Genomic DNA, 15957 nt, shown 5'->3' on the forward strand with positions numbered 1-15957 from the left:
TTTATTGAACAAGCAGTGTTATATGTTTACTGAATCTGTAAGCAGTAATTGAACTTTATTTTAATCAGTGGTGTTATATGTTCACTTTACTGACTTAACAACATGATACGTCCACTTTGCTGAACCAGTAGTGTTATATAGCCCCTGTATTGAACCAGCAGGGTTATATGTTCACTCTACTGAACCAGTAGCGTTATGTGGCCAATTTATATGTTTACTTTATTGACCCAACAATGTGATATATCTATTTTGCTGTTCCAGCAATGTTATATGTTCACTTTGCTGAACCTGTAGTGTTGTGCTTTCACTCTACCGTTGGTATTATATGTTCACTTTAGCGGACCAATAGTACCATGTGTTCACTTTCCTGAACCAGTAATTATTTAGGGCTCCACTTTCCGTCAAAAGAATGTCATCTCACAGGGATTGTCTGCCTCATGGAAATGGTGAGCATGGATGATGCAAACAAAGACGAAGACGTTATAGTTCCAGTAATTGTCGCCAATATTCACGTTTTACTTGTGAAACCTAAATATTATCTGAAAGAAGCTATGAACAGTTTAGAAATATATTTTATACTTTCACAAGATTTGTGTAACCAAAGAAGTTTGAAGGTGTGTTTTGTCAACGATAAATAGGTTTACAGAAAATGTAAACAGGATAAACAGGAAGTGATTCATTTATTATTTGTAGTTGGGGTAAATTTTATTAACACAGATGTTAAAATATGCCAAATAATGTTGTTACTATAACTAAGTTGAGACATCAATGATGTAATCACATGTATAAGAATAGTAATGCTGTCACAGGATGTTGATTAAAGTCCTGTGGACAGTTATTAAAGTAATGGTTTTAATATAGACGTTCATCAAATGTAGTAGCATAGTGTCCACATTTGTAAAACTTACATAAAATAAAAATATAAAGTGTCATATGTTATAAAATAAAGTCAAATTAGTAAAAGAATAAGACTAATTATTACATGATATTTAATAAATGTTTTGTTGATGACGTATGGAATGTTGACACAAATTGAAAAACAAATTGCTTTAGTAATACAATGTATACGTAGAACATCATTCACCTTTGTAAAACATATGTAAATGAATTGTTTTACCAAGTTATATTAATTATAGAGTCAAACCAGTGAAAGTGTAAGTTTTAATTAATGTATGATATTTCATGATATCGTCCATTTTAGGACATATAAATGTTTAACATAGCTATAGTTATGTTTATACATCAGATAATAAGTTTTGATTATTTTATGATGTCATCCTTTTAAGATGATTTAAGTGGTCAGGAAATGTGTGGAACTAATAATAAACTAGTGTTAAACATCCTTTATAGGATGATTTAGATATGAATATTCAGAAAGTTTAATTAGTGATTTAAATCAACTGTAGTAATTATAGTCATGTTCATCCAATAATACTATTTCAGTGGAGCTATGACGTCATGGCCGCGTGTCCTATCAATCTAGCAGCACGTTGTTTATTTCTTGGAACTATTTTCTTCATAGCCGTCCGTCTGGTATCGAAGTATAATTTCAGCTCATCTAATATCACTGCGCCATCTGGTAGCACTTTGTTGGTCTATGACGTCATGGTGGCACAGCATCCATAACAACGTTCCTTTGGAAACCATGTGAAACTATGACTTTATCATCTATGATGGCATCATCTCCCCTCCCTCAGGCAGCCAATCAACATAGGGCGTCATCCTTTGGATAATAGAGTGCTGACCTAAGTACTCTAGTACAGTTAGGTGTTCCTCATATTACTGAACTAGTGGTGTTACGTCTCCAGGTCACTGAACTGGTGTTGTTCTTTGTTGACTTTACTGATCCAGTAATGTTGTGTTTTTACTTGACCAGTGGTGTTAGAAGTTAATTATATTGAGCTATTGTATTTTTTATACTTTACTTATGTATTAAATATATATATATATATGTCAACACCACGGTAGTTTAGGTCTTCGTTAGGTATGTTTATCCAATGTTGTTATATGATAATTCCACTGAGACAGTCTTATTTTTATCTTTATTATATTTAATGTAAACTAGCTAGTTAGTTGTGACACCTTCATCTTAAAATTTTCTCTACATTTATTGTCCGCATCATTTTATTTAGTAAAAATTGTGACTTTTATTTTTATTTTCTCTCTGTTATTCAGTTATTCCTTTCAGTACACTTTTATACGTCTGTCTCTCTGATTAAATACTTAATTCGAAACAATTCTCGATGCTGCTTTTGGCGAGAGATATAATTCTTTATATCTCTTTGTGTATTAAAATTAAAGTCTAACCAATATCAGAATACATTGTAAGACGACCGGACACGTATCTTCTGCAATTCCTTCGTAGACTAATCTGCAATTCTTTCGTAGACTAATAGCCTTTGTTTACCTTGTAAAAGAGCTTTATTGTCAACAGAAGACAATAAAGAAGAATAAAATTGTAGACTTGAAATCGTGCTGTGTAATTAGAAAACAGCTTTATACGACTAGTGAGTTTTAAGTTGGTTTACAGAAAATAGAAGCAATCTTAAGCTCTCACGTGAGGTTCTCACTATTAGTTTCATTTCATTTTCAAAAGAGCAGTCCATAGGCGTAGGAAGCAATAAAACGTAAGCAGGACTATAAGTAATCACAAGGGTGTGTGTGTGTAAGGTAGAATAGCAGAGTTTGCTTCATGGTGGTATTAATGCAGCAATCTCACGCGTTCGGGCACTTGGTTGCTTTGTTGGCTGTAATTTAAGTTTACAATATCCTTTCAGATATTGGAACTAGAATATTTGCAGTCATTTAAAGTGATTAAACGTAATAATCTCTCATGAACGAGTAACGTATATTATGCTTGTTTTCCATAATTTACAAACTCTAGATTTACTCTCGGAAATCAGGTTTATAATTAATTTGGAAATTTTTTACAAAGAAACTATGAACGATTTTGTTTCTCTTAAATTATCCATACTTTTTTTTAAAAAAATAATTCTCAATACAGATGTGCATAAAAACTCCAAACTCTAGTTTGGGTATAGCTCAACTAAGCCTAATATACAGTGACAAAAGCAAGAACTTTACGTACATTTTATATTTTGCTGATATCTCATTTCTGGCTCTCACAGAGACAATAATAAGATAGATTTAAACCACTAGAAAATTACTCATTATCTTAATAACAGAGACGTCGCTTGGCACTTGCGCGCGATGCTCGTGCCCCGAATTCCCAATCGGTGTCTTTCAAAATTAGAATAGAAAACCATAATGGATATCATACTGAAACGCCGAAAATTCCAGGACTCATTGGCCTGAGCTCCGAATCTTTGAAGCACCTCGTGACACCTCTGATTATGAAAAATAAATTCAGCAGTTTTGACTACAAAATTATGAAGATGTCTATTTGTAGTGTAAAGTTAACGTTTGTCATATTAGCTGAAGTACATGTGTTTTTTTTCTTCAGAATCATAATAAAATAAACCACTTGAAATTACTGTACTTACTACTGCAATATTTTATTTGTGGATAAAACATTGAGTTTCTCTTCCGTTGTCACATTTGTTATGCCCCCCGCTAGTACAGCAGTATATCTATGGATTTACAACGCTAAAATCAGAGGTTCGATTCCCCTCGGTGGGCTCAGCAGATAGCCCGATGTGGCTTTGCTATAAGAAAAAAAACACACACACACACATTTGTTATATTAACACGAATAAGATGCCTAGTAGTATCAAGTATAAAGGCAAGTAAACGTTAGCCCAAAAGAAACCTTCTAACGAGATTTAAAAGTTAAATGTTTTGAAGACAGGGTCCTGGTTCTCTCACGCTCAGTACTTGCCTTCTTGGTTGTTGTTAGGCCTAGTATTGCCTCCTGTTGAGACAACTGAGTCTAACTAATAAATTTAAGGACCACGCTGATTTCTTGACACGACGAATAATTTCAGCTTAAAGGGTTAATGCTTAGGCCAATTAAAAATGCCGCAAGCATGAGACGACCTTGTGTAGTAAGACTCAGTAATAGTCGTAACTACTTCAATATCACGACATTCTGCCCTTCACGTAATTAAAGATAAGGAGCGTCTAGAACACTTCATAAGATATTTGGAATCACTTCAACAGTCACTGTCAGAATAAGGTAGTGGGAACCCTGAGAGGGTATAGTATCCCAGAAAACAGTTGGAGTAATGAAATCCCTATGAAAGCATGCTATCCGCTGAAAATAACTATGGTAGTTGGAACCTATAAGAAAACGTGTTATCCACTGAAAACAGGCTCGTTGGAATATATAAGAGAGCACGTTATCTACTGAAAGCAACTATAGTATTAACTTTATAAAATTATTCTAGTTCTAAAGTCGTAACAATTATTTACATAAATTATATAAAAAAATATTCTAACCCTAAAGCCATAAAGAGTGTTACTCAAAACTATATAAAATATTTTAGTTATGAAGCCGTAATCTAAGAAATCATGTTATCACTTGAAATATTAACCTCTTTTCATCTACAGATATTTTATAGTTAGTTGGAACCTAACAATACATGGGGTGCAAGTTCTGTCTTGAACCACCCCAAGGATCACAAAACCCTTTTACCGATCACAAACCAACCATCGTACATTTGAATAAAAATGAGCTGTATAAGAAATAATTCCAGGGTGTAGGGTGGTTTCAGGTTCATCTCAAAAGACCACACGCGTGTTGTGCGTTGCCTACTACTGCCTTAGCGAGTACGTTATATCTATTAAAAACAACTAAGGTTGTCGTAACGCCATTTAGAGTATGAGTTGTCAGAGTCATATCTAGTCTCTCAAGTCGAAACACATGTAGGGTATAGTTGAAACACATGTAGGATATAGTTGAAACACATGTAGGATATAGTTGAAACACATGTAGGGTGTAGTTGAAACACATGTAGGGTATAGTCGAAACACATGTAGGGTATAGTTGAAACACATGTAGAGTGTAGTTGAAACACATGTAGGGTGTAGTTGAAACATATGTAGGGTATAGTTGAAACACATGTAGGGTATAGTTGAAACCTTGAAGACCGTGTTATGCTTATTTTTTTGTTTTAGAACAAAGCCACGTTGTACTATCTGCTGTGTTCACCACAGGGAATCGAACCGCGGAGTTTAGCATTGTTAGTCCGCTGTCCAGTCGAAGGGGTTTATCCTTAAACGAGTTAAACTTCCCTACATATTGATGTCGCCTAGAAAAACATTTAAGGAGACAGAACTTCCTAGGACCATGGTGCCACCTAAGATAGTTCCAATCCGTACTAAACTGTCTGGAATGGATGATCCAGTGGACTAAACTGATGGGAAGAAAAAAACTAATGTATTAAGTTTGAAGCTTATAAAGTTTTGAATTGTAAGCATTAGTCGGCTTTTTGTCCTCATTTGTGGTTTTGTAACAACGTCAGCGTCATCACAATTGTTGTTGAGTCAAAGAGTTTGTAACCACATCTTTTTATATGTGGATTAAGATGTTTTGAATATACAGCATGGTTTCGTTGTTATCACGGATGTTTCTCTTGCAAGTTTTTTATTTTTAGTTTACAAAGAAAGTACTCATGGGTACCTTCTTCTCAGCGTTTTGTGCTCAAGCAGTACAGTGCTACGAATTTCGTTACACAAATATACCGAAATTGGTTGTAACATATTCTTCCAAACAGAAATTCCAACCTTGCGCCATTTTGCCATGGAATTCTACAAATTTATTTAAATCAACTTTAGAAATGCTAAACCTGGCTCACAGTTGCAACGACATTTTCAAATCACTTATCAAGTGTGGTTCCACCGAGTACATGAGGCCTAATTATGATTCTTCAGATTGTGAACCTACATATATATATGTTTTACACCGGTTAAACTTCAGTCTCTACTGATTATAAAGACAGCTGTTGCAGTTGTTAGTCCGTAGAGAACTTTATATTTGCTTCCAACATTACATTATTTTGCAATTTTATTCGAATAACCTTCAAAGACAAAGGTACAGCTTATATCTTTCATAAATTTAAGTTATCTAAAATATATGAAAACCCGGCAAAATATACTATAAAATTACACTCAGACTTAATCCACTTAGAAGTAGCATTATTATACTGGTAAAGTCATTTATAATCCGGTTAGAAGTAACGATGATTATGTTGGTAAAGTACAGTGGTATGAAATCTGGCTAGAACTGTAATAATCATTATTTTAATGTGCAGTGATGCGATGTAGTTAGACGTAACGGTCATTATGTTGGTAAAGTACAGTCGTATGTAATCCAGTCAGAATTGTAACGGTAATTATGTTGGTAAAGTACATTCATATGCACTCCGGTTAGAACTGTAACAATCGTTATGTTGGTACTGTACATTCATATTATCTTGTTATATTTATATAGTTATTGTGGTCCTTCTTTGCAAAGTGAATATAAACTAAAGTTTGGTTAGCATTTAAAAAACAGTATTCTTATCGTAATTAGTTAGCTCTGTGATAAAAGTGATTCCGAGTTCACGAGAACTGCCAGTAATATCATTACGTGTTTAACGTCTATTAGTGTTTAGTAACAACTCCTTCTATTTTATCAGCTAAGAAGAAATATTTATTAAATACAGCTGCAACCGACAAAAAAACGTGCTTATGTTTAATAGGTACTAATAAAGCATGTCAAAACCAGGGATAAGTATTAACAAAACTTATGACAATTTTATAAGCTGATAAAGTTGAGTAATGCTGGAACAGTTGTAATGTTTGTTGAACTGACATTCTGCTCTCTATTTATATAATGTTCAACACATGGTAGTGTGTAAACAACCGGCCGGACACACTGTGTAGTTTAACAGTTTTCTACTTTCTGTAACTTGGAAGATGTGGTAATCCAAACGATTCTGTGAATATTCTCTAGTGGACACACTATGTAGTTTAACAGTTTTCTACTTTCTGTAACTTGGAAGATGTGGTAATCCAAACGATTCTGTGAATATTCTCTAGTGGACACACTGTGTAGTTTAACAGTTTTCTACTTTCTGTAACTTGGAAGATGTGGTAATCCAAACGATTCTGTGAATATTCTCTAGTGGACACACTATGTAGTTTAACAGTTTTCTACTTTCTGTAACTTGGAAGATGTGGTAATCCAAACGATTCTGTGAATCTTCTCTAGTGGACACACTGTAGTTTAACAGTTTTCTACTTTCTGTAACTTGGAAGATGTGGTAATCCAAACGATTCTGTGAATATTCTCTAGTGGACACACTGTGTAGTTTAACAGTTTTCTACTTTCTGTAACTTGGAAGATGTGGTAATCCAAACGATTCTGTAAATATTCTATAGTGGACACACTATGTAGTTTAACAGTTTTCTACTTTCTGTAACTTGGAAGATGTGGTAATCCAAACGATTCTGTGAATATTCTCTAGTGGACACACTATGTAGTTTAACAGTTTTCTACTTTCTGTAACTTGGAAGATGTGGTAATCCAAACGATTCTGTGAATCTTCTCTAGTGGACACACTGTAGTTTAACAGTTTTCTACTTTCTGTAACTTGGAAGATGTGGTAATCCAAACGATTCTGTGAATATTCTCTAGTGGACACACTGTGTAGTTTAACAGTTTTCTACTTTCTGTAACTTGGAAGATGTGGTAATCCAAACGATTCTGTAAATATTCTCTAGTGGACACACTATGTAGTTTAACAGTTTTCTACTTTCTGTAACTTGGAAGATGTGGTAATCCAAACGATTCTGTGAATATTCTCTTGTGGACACACTGTGTAGTTTAACAGTTTTCTACTTTCTGTAACTTGGAAGATGTGGTAATCCAAACGATTCTGTAAATATTCTCTAGTGGACACACTATGTAGTTTAACAGTTTTCTACTTTCTGTAACTTGGAAGATGTGGTAATCCAAACGATCATATATTCTGTGAATATTCTCTAGTGGACACACTGTGTAGTTTAACAGTTTTCTACTTTCTGTAACTTGGAAGATGTTGTAATCCAAACGATTCTGTGAATATTCTCTAGTGGATCTTTACTTCTCATACAAAAGTTCAAAGTAATCCATTAAAAATACATGAAATATAAATATCCGTCTGTTATTGAATTTTTATTTAATATTAAAGCATACTTAAGTTTTATGAATTTTTGTTCATAGTTGTTACACTGGTAGATTTTTACAACTACAATTAGGTCTGAAATTTGATGTAAATATTAGCCACACGTGCAAAGTTGTTCAACAAAAACCACTCAAATTTAACGAAAATATGTACACGCTTACCCAAATATTCACGTGAGCTTGTGATGTAAAGTTTTTCATACAACTTAATCTAAGAGTAAAGGTAAATATTTGCAGTTTTTTGTCAATCGGACTAAAGACGGCTAACTCACAGTAGTAAAGCTACACTGTGAAAGCACGTGGAGGTTCATAAATGTTGATTAGGCCAAGTAAACTAGTTTTTAGCTCACATTTTCATCAGAATCATATGAGTGGATGGTTGTTATTGATTATTCATTGCCAACTTTTAGTCATAAAGTTGCTAAATGTTATGAAATTCTCATGAAACATTTAGTATCATGTGATATTAGTTTAAGCAATTAATACAAATAATTTTGCTCGATACAGCTGTACCGAGTGCATGCGGGTGATGACATGAAACTGCTAACTTACTTTTCACGGTGTTGCTACAAAGAACCTTATTGACACTGTTTTAGAGATAAAAATATGATCACCACATACTTTTAAAAATCTGGTTGTTTTTGTAAGGTTTAAGTATGTTCCGAAAAATAGGGTTGTGATATTAAAGCTAATTTTGGTCACTGTCAAGTGTCATTTTCTTACTTGCTTTGCTCTGTTGGTGTAATGAGAAAATGCCGTGATATCTAATGAAAAACACCTCAATGTGAACAAAAAATAATTGAGCATGTGGAGAAATATAAAAAATACGCAGCCTAACTAATTACTGAATGAATGTTTACTGTAAAAGTCTTATGAATGCAACACATTTGGCTACTAGTTTGACCATCAACTTCAAGTCGCGCGTTCAATTCTTTTCGGCCTCATTATGTTTCACACCGGCTGTGTTTTTTATTAGATTGTTATGTAACCAAGGTGTGACGTATTCACACATCTGATATGGCGTCAGGCTTTAAGATCCTTCTGTTTATATTTTATTACTGTGAGTTTTACTGAACCGTCTTCCACACAAAACCCTTCATCTGGCAATTTGCAATCTCCTTGTTTCAGAGCTTGACCAACCAAATCCCAATCTCTTCAGCTACTGATAAGGTGCTAGAAATTGAGCGGGTGTGACTATGAAAACCTGTAGGTGACATGCGAGGAAAGTGAGTGTTGTGTATGCACGCACGTGATGGCTTGTGTACCTTGAAGACTCGTTACTTTCGGTCACCACCTAGAACCGGTAACTTTGGAGTTGAACAATTACCTCTTCAGTGTTAGTCGCGTCCCAGTTGTTCGTTTGTGGTCTTTACATGAGTTTATTTAGGTCAGTTCGTTCATGATCTCTTGAATATTTAAAGCTACGAGTAGAGTACTGCTTAATTAGAGGGTTAAACGAAAAAAATATGTGCATATATTTAATTCTTTATCAGAGACGTCGTGTTAGAAAAAGTCGTGAAAATTACTTATTACATCTCAGGTCCGAAGTGAAACAGGAAGTTGATGCTCACGTTGCTGTCAGGGCTATAACTCAGTCTTATCACAGGATTATGAAACCTGTAGACTTAAACAACTTTTCCTAGTCTCATCACATACGTAATTTGATACACATATGTTTTCCAGGGCTACAGTAACGACAGAAAGTGTTCGTACCCCTGCGTCGTGAGTAGTGTTTTCCTCATAACTTAAAAAGTATCAAGATTAGGAAATTGGAAGTAAATTATATTATAAATATTACACTAACACACATCTACATAAATTTTTATATAAATTGAACGACAAATAAACTGTTTATAAACAAATAACCAAACATACGAGGGGCAGAAAGTGTTCGTGTGTCTACTTTAATGGTCCGTTGTGTAGCCTTTCAGGTGAATTACTTGGCGCAATCTCTCCTCATAGCCCTCCATGATCGTTTGACAGTACTCGACTGGTATTTTCTTCCATTCTTCTTATCAGAAGGCCTCCAACTCTTGCAAGTTTTGGATGACGCTGATGAACCCTGGTCTTCAACTGATGACAAACGTTTTCAATTGGGTTGAGATCGGGTGACTGCGATGGTCACTCCAGAACGCTTATATGGTTCCTCTGCAACCAGGATTGCACATATTTCGATGTGTGCTTAGGGTCATTGTCGTGCTAGAAGATCCAACGACGCCCAAGCCGCAAGTTCCGAGCATCATTCTTGATATAAGTGCCTAATATATCAACGTACTCTTTTTTTTCATGATTCCGTTGACGCGGTGAAGGCTGTCTACACCAGAAGAGCTGAAGGAACCCTATAGCATGATCGAGCCACCTCCGTGTTTAACTGTAGGGACTGTATTCTTTGGAAGATTTCGTTCCCCTTTCTACGGAAAATATAGCGAAGCTCGATTTTAGTCTCGTCTGGCCAAAGAATACTCTTCCAGTAGGTAAATGATTTATCTGCGTACTGTCTTGCATACCTCAATCGTGCTTCTAAATGAACAGGCTTTAAATATGGAGTTTTACGATGACGGTATGCTTTAAGCCCAGAAGAGCGTAACATGTTCGTAACTGTAGAGGTGCTTACTTCGACCTCAGTTTTCCTTACCAGTTTCTGTATGTCATTACGTGTTAAAAGAGGGTTCCTACTAGCTTTTCTGAGAACCTTCCTCTTGGGTTTCTCTGGAATATTGGTGGGGCGTCCGGAACGAGGGAGGTTAGCAGTTGATCCTGTAAGCTTAAACTTGGCAATTATGCTTTGAACAGTAGCTTTGGCACATTAAGTTGTGTAGCAATACCGGAAAGAGACACACGAGACTTTTATTTTACAATAATTCGGTTTTTTAAATTGCTGGACAGTTGTTTCCTGTTCGCCATGATGACCAAGCAGATAATGACGAAGACGGCGCTAAAGAAGTACATTTTTTGCTAACTAAATTCCAATAATTATGAACCCAGTATTTAGTTCTGGAATGGTATAATGTAGTGTATTCGTCAAACTAAACAATATTTTTACGCGAATATCAGTTTTTTTCACACGTTCTTCACTGTACGAACACTTTCTGCTCCTCCTATTTTTGATTATTTGTTTATAAACAGTTTATTTGTCGTTTAATTTACATAAAATTTATATAGATGTATGTTAGTATAATATTCATAATATATTATACTTCTATTAGCCTAATCGTGATACTTTTTTAAGTTATGAGCAAAAAAACCACTCGGGACGCAGGGGTACGAACACTTTCTGTCGTAACTGTGCCTTACTAGACAAATTCGAAGATAATTTCCCCTTCCTTCGAAATAATTAATTTGAATTTGAAACAATTTTATTAGCTTCATGAGCGGGAAATCCGATCATAAAATATGATTTATTGATAAACCTTTACATGTCATTGAAATAAATCATATTTAAATTATTAGTGTAATATCATTGAATGATAAACCTTGTTACCAGGATCTATTTATTTGAAATTCGTCCTTTTTGTTAAAGGCCCGGTATGGCAGGAATCTAAGGAACTCGACTCGTAATCCTCGTCACACCAATCATACTCGATCTTTCAGCCTTGGGGGCGTTATAATATCACGGCCAATCTCACTATTCGTTGGTAAAAGTGTATCCCAAGAGTTGGCGGTGGGTGATGATGACTATCAGCTGCCTCCCCTCTAGTCTTACACTGTTAAATTAGGAACGACTACCGCAAACAGCCCAAGAGAATCTTTGAGTGAAATTCAAAACAAACCAATCCTTGTTAACCTAACATGTGGCGTCTTTGTCCTATACAGACGTGTTAGAGCACAAATACATTTTTCAAACAGCGAATAAAATTGTATTGTGTATGGATTTATAAAGAGTAACACTATGAAAAACAACAACACATCCATATTAATTATGCTATGAAACAAATGTCAGGTCATCACAGTCATTCAAGGCTACTAGACAACTAGCATGGTCTATGAACGGTGCAACTCACAACATTGGGGGCGCTATTACGACCAGGCCACCTGGATATATTTTTCCGCCCTATACTGTTTCTCCCTGTGATACCCCTCCTCAAACATACCTATGTATAAATTAAAACTATAACTTAACAAGTTATCAGTGCATCAGTGCATTTATCTTTTTGCAATCTTTAACTTGTTAATCATCCATATCACATTATAAGTACAATCATTAACAATAGGACGAGAACCTTATTTGTATAAGTACTGTTTGTATCAATACTTCAGTGTTGTTGTTACACTGGACGAGAACCTTATTTGTATAGGTACTGTTTGTATCAATACTTCAGTATTGTTGTTACACTGGACGAACCTTATTTGTATAGGTACTGTTTGTATCAATACTTCAGTGTTGTTGTTACACTGGACGAACCTTATTTGTATAGGTACTGTTTGTATCAATACTTTAGTGTTGTTGTTACACTGGACGAGAACCTTATTTGTATAGGTACTGTTTGTATCAATACTTCAGTGTTGTTGTTACACTGTACGAGAACCTTATTTGTATAGGTACTGTTTGTATCAATACTTTAGTGTTGTTGTTACACTGGACGAGAACCTTATTTGTATAAGTACTGTTTGTATCAATACTTCAGTGTTGTTGTTACACCGGACGAGAACCTTATTTGTATAAGTACTGTTTGTATCAATACTTCAGTGTTGTTGTTACACCGGACGAGAACCTTATTTGTATAAGTACTATCAGTATCAATACTTCAGTGTTGTTGTTACACTGGACGAGAACCTTATTTGTATAAGTACTGTTTTTATCAATACTTCAGTATTGTTGTTACACTGGACGAGAACCTTATTTGTATAAGTACTGTTTGTATCAATACTTCAGTATTGTTGTTACACTGGACGAGAACCTTATTTGTATAGGTACTGTTTGTATCAATACTTCAGTGTTGTTGTTACACTGGACGAGAACCTTATTTGTATAGGTACTGTTTGTATCAATACTTCAGTGTTGTTGTTACACTGGACGAGAACCTTATTTGTATAAGTACTATCAGTATCAATACTTCAGTGTTGTTGTTACACTGGACGAGAACCTTATTTGCATAAGTACTATGAGTATCTATACACCAATGTCGTTGTTATACTAAACGAGTAGTTTATTTCAACAGGTTCTATCAGTATGAAGACGCCAATGTTATTTTTACACTGAACGAGTACCTTGTTTGCTATAGGTGCTGTTTGTATCAATACTTCAGTGTTGTTGTTACACTGGACGAGAACCTTATTTGTATAAGTACTGTTTGTATCAATACTTCAGTGTTGTTGTTACACTGGACGAGAACCTTATTTGTATAAGTACTGTTTGTATCAATACTTCAGTGTTGTTGTTACACTGGACGAGAACCTTATTTGTATTAGTACTATCGGTATCAATACTTCAGTATTGTTGTTACACTGACGAGAACCAATTTGTATAAGTACTGTTTGTATCAATCGCCAGACTGTCAGTATCAATACGCCAGTGTTGTTTTTACACTTGACGAGTATCACATTAAGTTGAGTTCCATAAGTATCAATATTTGAGTTTGCCGTTGAAGAACAAGGGTCTACTTTTCGAAAGCACTCATTTGCAGTATTTTAATTCATTTCTATGAAGACTTCTTGAACCTACGTATTCTTCTAAAGTGGTCAATTTCAACATTTCAATGTTGTTGTTACACTAAAGCACTGAAATCAAATATATTATGCAAATGTACGGGATGGAAGCGAAAATTGTTTGAGAGTCTCATTGGTGGTTTTGTTTCGAACAGTTATGATGACCTGAGAAACGTATTTTTCCCAGTATGTTGTGTCGTAATTTATGAGAAAAACTCAAAAGATACAGAGTATATATTTGAGTGGAAACTAAGCAATTCTTTTTATAAAATAGTGACTTATGAGTGTTACAAGCGTGCTTATAGGATAATTTAACAAATAGTAAGAACATTTGTTGTTTGTTTAGTAAATTTCTTACGAAATATATTTTCCAACGAAAGCACATTACTGTTTTTACCACACCGTTAAGAAACAAGCCAATTTTTGAGACAAGATAATTTTGTTTGTTTATTAAACTGATTCTTATGAACTCGTAAAGGAAGTTTTTTGAACAATCTTTGTGTTTTAAATGTGTTCGTGACTTTCTACCAGCCTGTTAGGATTAACTGGGGGCGTACCTTGATGGGTTCGGTTTTAATTGACTCGCTGTATGAGGCGTTATGCTCGTCTGATAGTTGTTTTGCAGTTAAGCCTGGTCAGAGTGTAACAAACTCATAGAAAATGAACCAGAATAATGCATCTTACACTAGAGACTCGAGATGGGTTCGTGTGGCTTGTTTTAACCTCACGTATCATGCTACAAAATACTTTTAGTGAGCATTGTTAATCATTTTCTTGACATAAGACAACATGAGACTGTAGAGTATTTTTAGTGAATGTTTCGAAACTGGTTTCACTGATATAAATACTGCTAATAGCTTATTCCGTTTACTTTGCTACTTTGTGTTTTCTAACTGCTGCACACACATGATATTGTGTTATTTTATAATAATAACTTTCAGATTTCATTCAGACGTACATTCTATTTTTCCACATATATACTTTTTGCGTTATGTATTGCACACCATTGCCCCTACATTTAAAGTATAAATTGTTAACTTTAAATTTATTCACCGTCACTAAATAAATAAGCAACAAGCTTCATTAAAATAATGTTTAACCTATCCGAATTACAGAAGGCACTGACTGCCATCACCTTCCTAGGCCTTTCAGAAATGGTGTAAGCTAGAATTAATTCACGTGGATGGGTGTGAAAAATAAGCATTGTTGGGGTGTATTTAAATCCTTACGTCATATTTGTTAGCCGGTCAACAGTAAGGAGATTATAAGATCATGGTTACAGGTGTTTAAAATAAACTTTATTTTTATGCATATCAGCGAGCTTCAAGTGCTAATGTACGATATACTACAACTCCTTCTTTTGTGAACCAAGCAACTCCCCTTACAAATAACGTGTATATTAATCGCTTATGATAGGACTAGACCCAGTGTCCCTCCTTGTTTGATTGTTCTGTAGCGAATTCTTTGAGATTTACAAAACATTCTCTGTGTCATAAAACAATTTTGAATTGTTCGAGCTTTGTTTACTGAATCTATTATATAGAAAACAATTTATGCGTCATACAAAAAACTTTTAACTCAATGAATTTAACAAATGTTTAGTTTTCGCCAGCAGAAGATATTAATGATGTTAGTATCCTTGAACACCTAAGTTTAGACAAGTGTATCTTTCCTTTAAAACTAAATAACTGCCACGGTTTGTTTTTTTCATTGATCATCTTTATAAAATTGTTTTAGTTGTTCGAGCTTTGTTTACTGAACCTGTTTCACAGAAAATGTTCTCTCCGTTGTATCAAACTTCATGTACATTATTTGAGCTTTGTTTACTAAACCTGTTTTACAGAAAATGTTCTCTCCGTTGTATCAAACTTCATGTACATTATTTGAGCTTTGTTTACTGAACCTGTTTTACAGAAAATGTTCTCTCCGTTGTATCAAACTTCATGTACATTATTAGAGCTTTGTTTACTAAACCTGTTTTACAGAAAATGTTCTCTTCGTTGTATCAAACTTCATGTACATTATTCGAGCTTTGTTTACTAAACCTGTTTTACAGAAAATGTTCTCTCCGTTGTATCAAACTTCATGTACATTATTTGAGCTTTGTTTACTGAACCTGTTTTACAGAAAATGTTCTCTCCGTTGTATCAAACTTCATGTACATTATTAGAGCTTTGTTTACTAAACCTTTTACAGAAAATGTT

Source organism: Tachypleus tridentatus, chromosome 11 (assembly GCF_004210375.1).
Source record: "Tachypleus tridentatus isolate NWPU-2018 chromosome 11, ASM421037v1, whole genome shotgun sequence".
Classification (NCBI taxonomy): Eukaryota; Metazoa; Arthropoda; class Merostomata; order Xiphosura; family Limulidae; genus Tachypleus; species Tachypleus tridentatus.